The sequence below is a fragment of the Heteronotia binoei genome, chromosome 4, assembly GCF_032191835.1.
Source record: "Heteronotia binoei isolate CCM8104 ecotype False Entrance Well chromosome 4, APGP_CSIRO_Hbin_v1, whole genome shotgun sequence".
NCBI lineage: Eukaryota > Metazoa > Chordata > Lepidosauria > Squamata > Gekkonidae > Heteronotia > Heteronotia binoei.
Window position 1 is genome coordinate 110531406 of NC_083226.1, and position 5616 is coordinate 110537021.

Sequence of the window (5616 nt, forward strand, 5' to 3'; positions counted from 1 at the left end):
ATCCTGCTATGAGTTTGAGGGTTCCTGCTTCCTCTGGGTCGGGGTCCCTGTTGAATTGGGCTTGGCCTAGCAGGCAAGGTGGCCCTTGCGGGGCTTGCACAGGTGTAGGGCACCTGGGAATGGCAGGTTCTTTCATGGGCGCACCTTCTCCTTATGGGACGGTGCCTTTTACATCTTTGCCCTTTGGGGATGTCGCCTTGCCGTTAGGGGATCACTTGTTTCCTGCAACCAGGGAAAAAATCCTGAAAGGGGAGCACGTAGACATTTTTTCTCTGCTCTTTAGGGAGTTGGAGAGAAAATATAAGGAGGAGTTGGATGAGAAGGAGAAATTAAAAAAACAAAAGGTGGATAGGACCTGGGCAAATTGGTTTCTGGGGTTTTGTATTTATGCCAGGGTGATTCCCCGGGAGCAGCCTTGGCAGGCAGCGGCCCTTTTCCAATATTTGGATATCATTTACAAGGGCTACACGGCCTTCAGTGGCCCCGCCTGGCTGCAGTACGATGAGGAGTTTTGGATGACGGCCGCCCAGTATCCATCTCTTCACTGGGACCGTATCCATCAGCAGTTGTGGCTGCAGGTCATGCCCCCGGCTAGGCCTAACTTGGGTGATCACTCTGATAGTGGTCACCTGCTGAGCAGGTCATCTACATCATCTTCAACTTCATCAGGCTCTCCCCACGGTTCAGTGGGGCAGGCGGTTCAACACCGCTTGCTCTGCTGGGAATTTGGCTCTTTGGGAGTGTGTAGCAGAAAGGCTTGCCAGTTCAAGCACGAATGCCACATGCACGAATGCCAGTTCAAGCACGAATGCCACTCCTTTGACAGCTGCCCCAGAGCTCGGGGATGTAAGAATGCAAAGAAGCCTGGTGGGGGTAGTGAATCCTATCAAGCTAGAAAAGGGGTCCAATAAGGGTGGGGCCTCTTGAGCGTTGGCTGTCGAGGTACCCTCGAAGGGCAGACAGTTTGCATTTGTTGGAAGATTTTAAAGTTGGTTTTAGGAACCCTTTTCAGGGGCCTTGAGTCCCATTTATGTCCGGGAACTTTAAGTCAGTTAAGGGCTTGGAACAGGTTGTTAGAGACAAGATTGCCAAGGAGTTGGTGGAGGGTAGGATCTTGGGTCCTTTTTCACATCCTCCAGTGGGTATGGTTTGGAAAGGTTTGCGGGCATGAATATTACCCAGCTCCTGGAAATAGCCCAGAAGGTTTTTGTAAATCGGGAAGAAGAGGCCAAAAAGGCAGAGGACCGCAAAATTAAAATGAAGGCCGCGCTGCTGGCCGCTGCTATTGGGGAACAAAGTGGTGGTCGCGAGCCCCGGGAGGGCGGGCGACCAAGGGTGCAACCCCAGGGGATGTCAGGGAATGGCCGAGGTGCCCAAGCACCATTGGCACGAGACGAGTGTGCCTGGTGCCGCGGATTTGGCCACTGGATGGACTCCTGCCCCCGCAAGAGGTCGGGAGCCCCGGCCCAGAGACCAAGGGGGGAAAGGGGATGCGAGAGAATGCCACCGGCAGGAAGACAAGGCTTGGGCCCCCGATGTGACAGGGCCGCTCGGCCCGAAGACATGGACTTCATAGGCCTCGCGGCCATGGGTCCTCAAGATCAGTGGGATGATTAGGACAGACCGGGTTCCTCACCACCTGGCCCCCGGGAGCCCATGGTCAAGGCAACATTGGGGGGCCACGAACTATCATTCATGGTTGATACGGGGGCTGAATATTCCATCATCAATACCCCGGTGGCACCTACCATTAAACAGTCCATTCCCATTGCCGGGGCCACCGGCCAGGTGGCCCGAAAATCTTTCTTGCAAGATCGCATTTGTGACCTAGGCACGCACCTGGTCCAGCACAAATTCTTGTATGTGCCTGAATGCCCCCTCCCTCTGTTGGGTCGAGACATTTTATCCAAGCTAAGGGCAGCCATTTATTTTGAGGAAGATGGTCAAACTACTGTGGAGTTTCGCGCGGGCCCAGCTGGCATTCTTGTGCTGACTTGCCCCCTGGAGGAGGAATGGAGGCTCTTCCAGACACCCCCGGAGAAGAGTTTGTCAGATCAGTGGGCCTCCGTTGTCCCGGGGGTGTGGGCCGAAGATAATCCACCAGGGCTGGCCTGCCACCACGCCCCAATTATTATTGAACTTTTACCGGGCGTTTAGCCCGTCCGTCTACGACAGTACCCCATCTCCTGGAAGGCTATGGAAGGGATCCAGAAGCATCTGGATAGACTGCTGAAATATGGCATTCTCAAGGAGTGCCAAAGCCCATGGAACACCCCGCTGCTGCCGGTCCAAAAGCTTGGCACTGGCGAGTTCAGGCCTTGCCAGGACCTACGAGCAGTAAATAAAAAGACTGTGACATTGCACCCGGTAGTGCCAAACCCATATGTGTTGCTGGGGTTAGTACCGCAGCAAGCTGACTGTTTCTCTGTGTTGGACTTGAAGGATGCCTTCTTTTGCCTGCGAATTGCCCCTTCCAGCCAGCCCATCTTTGCGTTTCAATGGCAGGAGCAGGGCACAGGCAGGAAGCTTCAATATACATGGACCCGGCTTCCCCAGGGTTTCAAGAATAGCCCCACCCTCTTTTCAAACGCATTGGCCCAAGACCTGCAAAATTTCAATGTGACCCCAGGGACTTGTGTCTTGATTCAGTATGCCGATGACCTGCTGATAGCTGCCCAAGGGCGAGATCATTGCTACCAGGCGACTCTGGAATTGCTGGAACTATTGTGGAAAGCAGGATACAAGGTATCCAGGAAGAAGGCCCAGCTGTGCCAGGACCAAGTTAAGTATTTGGGGTTCCATGTGTCCCAAGGGGCTCGAACATTGGGACAGGAAAGGAAGGAAGCCGTTTGCGCGCTACCAGAGCCTACCTCCAGACGGCGGGTCAGGGAATTCTTGGGCGTGGCAGGGTTCTGCTGAGTGTGGATCCCGAACTTTGCCCTGCTAGCAAAGCCCCTCTATGAAGCCACAAAAGGGGGGGAGCAGGAGCCATTCTTGTGGGAAGCTGAGCAGAGGAAGGCTTTCCAAGAGCTGAAGAAACTATTGATGGAAGCCCCTGCCCTAGGCCTGCCCGATGCGGAGAAGCCCTTCACCCTTTTTGTCCATGAATGAAGTGGAGTGGCCATCGGAGTCCTGACCCAGGTCTTGGGGTCATGGCAACGTCCGGTTGCTTATCTTTCAAAGCAGCTAGACTCGGTGGCAAAGGGTTGGCCCGGCTGCCTTCGAGCCGTCGCCGCCACTGCAGAACTCATCAAGGAAGCCGACAAGCTGACTTTGGGACAAGAGCTTGAGGTAAAGGTGCCCCATGCTGTGCTGACCCTGATGGACTACAAGGGAAGTTATTGGTTTACAAACAGCCGCATGACCAAATATCAGGCTATGATGTGTGAGAACCCCAGGATCCGATTGACCAGGAGCCCTGAATCCTGCGTCTTTACTTCCCATCAGTGATCAACCTACTGACCATGATTGCATCCAGACTATGGATGAGGTGTACTCCAGCCATCCTGACTTGACTGATGCCCCCCTACCGAATCCAGAAGTTGAGTATTATACAGACGGGAGCAGTTACATGCAAGACGGGAAGCGTTATGCTGGATATGCGGTCGTCACCTGTCAGAAGACCATTGAGGCAAAACCTCTGCCAACAGGGACATCAGCTCAGAAGGCCGAATTGATCGCCCTAACTCGAGCCCTGGAGCTAGCAGAGGGAGTGACTGCGAACATCTACACGGATTCCAAGTACGCTTTCCTGACCCTACATGCTCACGGGACACTATACAAAGAAAAAGGGCTCATAAACTCAGCAGGAAAGACTATCAAATACGGGGCAGAGATTTTGAAGTTGCTGGAGCCGGTATGGGTGCCACAAAAGGTCTCTGTGATGCATTGCCAGGCTCACCAAAAACCCCTTAGCCCTGTAAATATGGGAAATCGCAGGGCCAACGAGGCGGCCAAGCGGGCCGCGGTGCGGGGAAGAGGGATGAGGCAGGGGAGCCCGTTTGTCCTATTTTTCAGGTTCCTTTAGCTGAATGGACCTCTCGGTACAGTGCGGCAGAGGAAGATTGGGCTGTGACCCAAGGTGCCTCTCACGCACGTGTAAAGGGATGGATCCAACTGCCTGACAACCGCTTGTCTGTGCCTGAGACCCTTGCGTGGCCCCTTGTGGTGCAGGCCCATGAGGGGACGTATTTTGGGAAAACTGCACTGGCCGAGCTGCTAAATAGGCAATTGTACATTTCAAAGTTGCATAGTCTGTGTGAAAAAGCAGCCCTCAGGTGCATTCCCTGTGCTCGTAACAACCCCCGCCAAGGCCCAAGCCGTCCCCCAGGTATACAGCACACGGGAACAACCCCCTTTGAATCCCTTATCACTGACTTTACTGAGATGCCCCGCTCAGGATGTTGGAAATATTTGTTTGTGTTTGTATGTACCTTTTCCAATTGGATAGAAGCTTTCCCAACTAGAACGGAGAAAGTGTCAGAGGTGGTAAAACACCTGTTAAAAAATATTCTGCCATTTTGGGGTCTCCCAGTGATAATATCTTTGGATAATGGGCCAGCTTTCATTCACAAGGTGGTGCAGAGGGTATCATGGGAACTACATATTGATTGGAAGTTGCATGCCGCCTATCGACCCCAGTCCTCGGGTAAATGCAAGCGAGCAAACAGATCGATAAAAGCCCAGCTGTCTAAATTGTGCCAAGAAACTAGCCTGAAGTGGCCCGATGCATTGCCAATTGCCTTATTTCGATTACGGTGTTTACCCAAGAAAAGTCTAAGACTTAGCCCATATGAGATTGTCTTTGGGACACCACCCCCAATTGCTAAAGGGATACAAGGGGACCCAGCTCAGATTGGGAATCTCGTTTGGTTCCAGGAGATACAATCATTGGGGCGGGCAATGAACGATGTGTCTAAATATGTGTTAGAAACTCTACCATTGCAGGTTCATAACCCAATCCACCCATTTCAGCCCGAGGACGAGGTGTGGGTCAAGGTCTGGAGGACCCAGCCACTCAAGCCAAGGTGGAAGGGCCCGTTTACTGTTCTGCTCTTTACCCCAACTGCAGTTAAGGTCCAGGGACTGGCCAGGTGGATTCATTGGACTCATCTGAAGCGAGCGGCCCCTGAGTGGCGCGGGCAACCCATTTCCAGGACCGGGTTGAGACTGAAGTTCCATTGACCACGACCTCTGGACCCTTGCCTACCGGCACGGCACGGTTCACAGCAACTTAACGACCCCTAGCTGCCGTCACATTAGCTGACGCGCTCTACACTCAGGGAGAAGCTATCAAAGGAGCGACCAGCTGATCAAGGCCCTAGACATTGTGTTGGTGTGAAATAAATTTTCGCCGCTGGGAAGGGGGAGGAATGTAAAAGGGTAAGAACTGGCTTCTATACTGGTGTGGCCCTCACAGTCATAAGTGGTGTAGGTCTGCTGATAGCACTGTTCCTCGCTTTGTTCTTTTGCGGCAGTGGACTGCATCAGAAGAGAGCGACAGCCCGGTCCTTTAAGGACAACCCACCTCAGGCATAAATGGTTTCGCAGCTTCCTTGGGAGTACGCTTTCCTTTTGCCCGTAAGTGGGGGAGCGTGTTTGAGTATTTTTATACTA

General features: G+C 53.1%; 1 pseudogene; it reads left to right on the plus strand.

The window, feature by feature from the left end:
• The first annotated feature begins 1656 nt into the window (after positions 1 to 1656).
• Positions 1657 to 5184, plus strand: LOC132570132 (uncharacterized; annotated as a pseudogene).
• Positions 5185 to 5616: the final 432 nt, after the last annotated feature.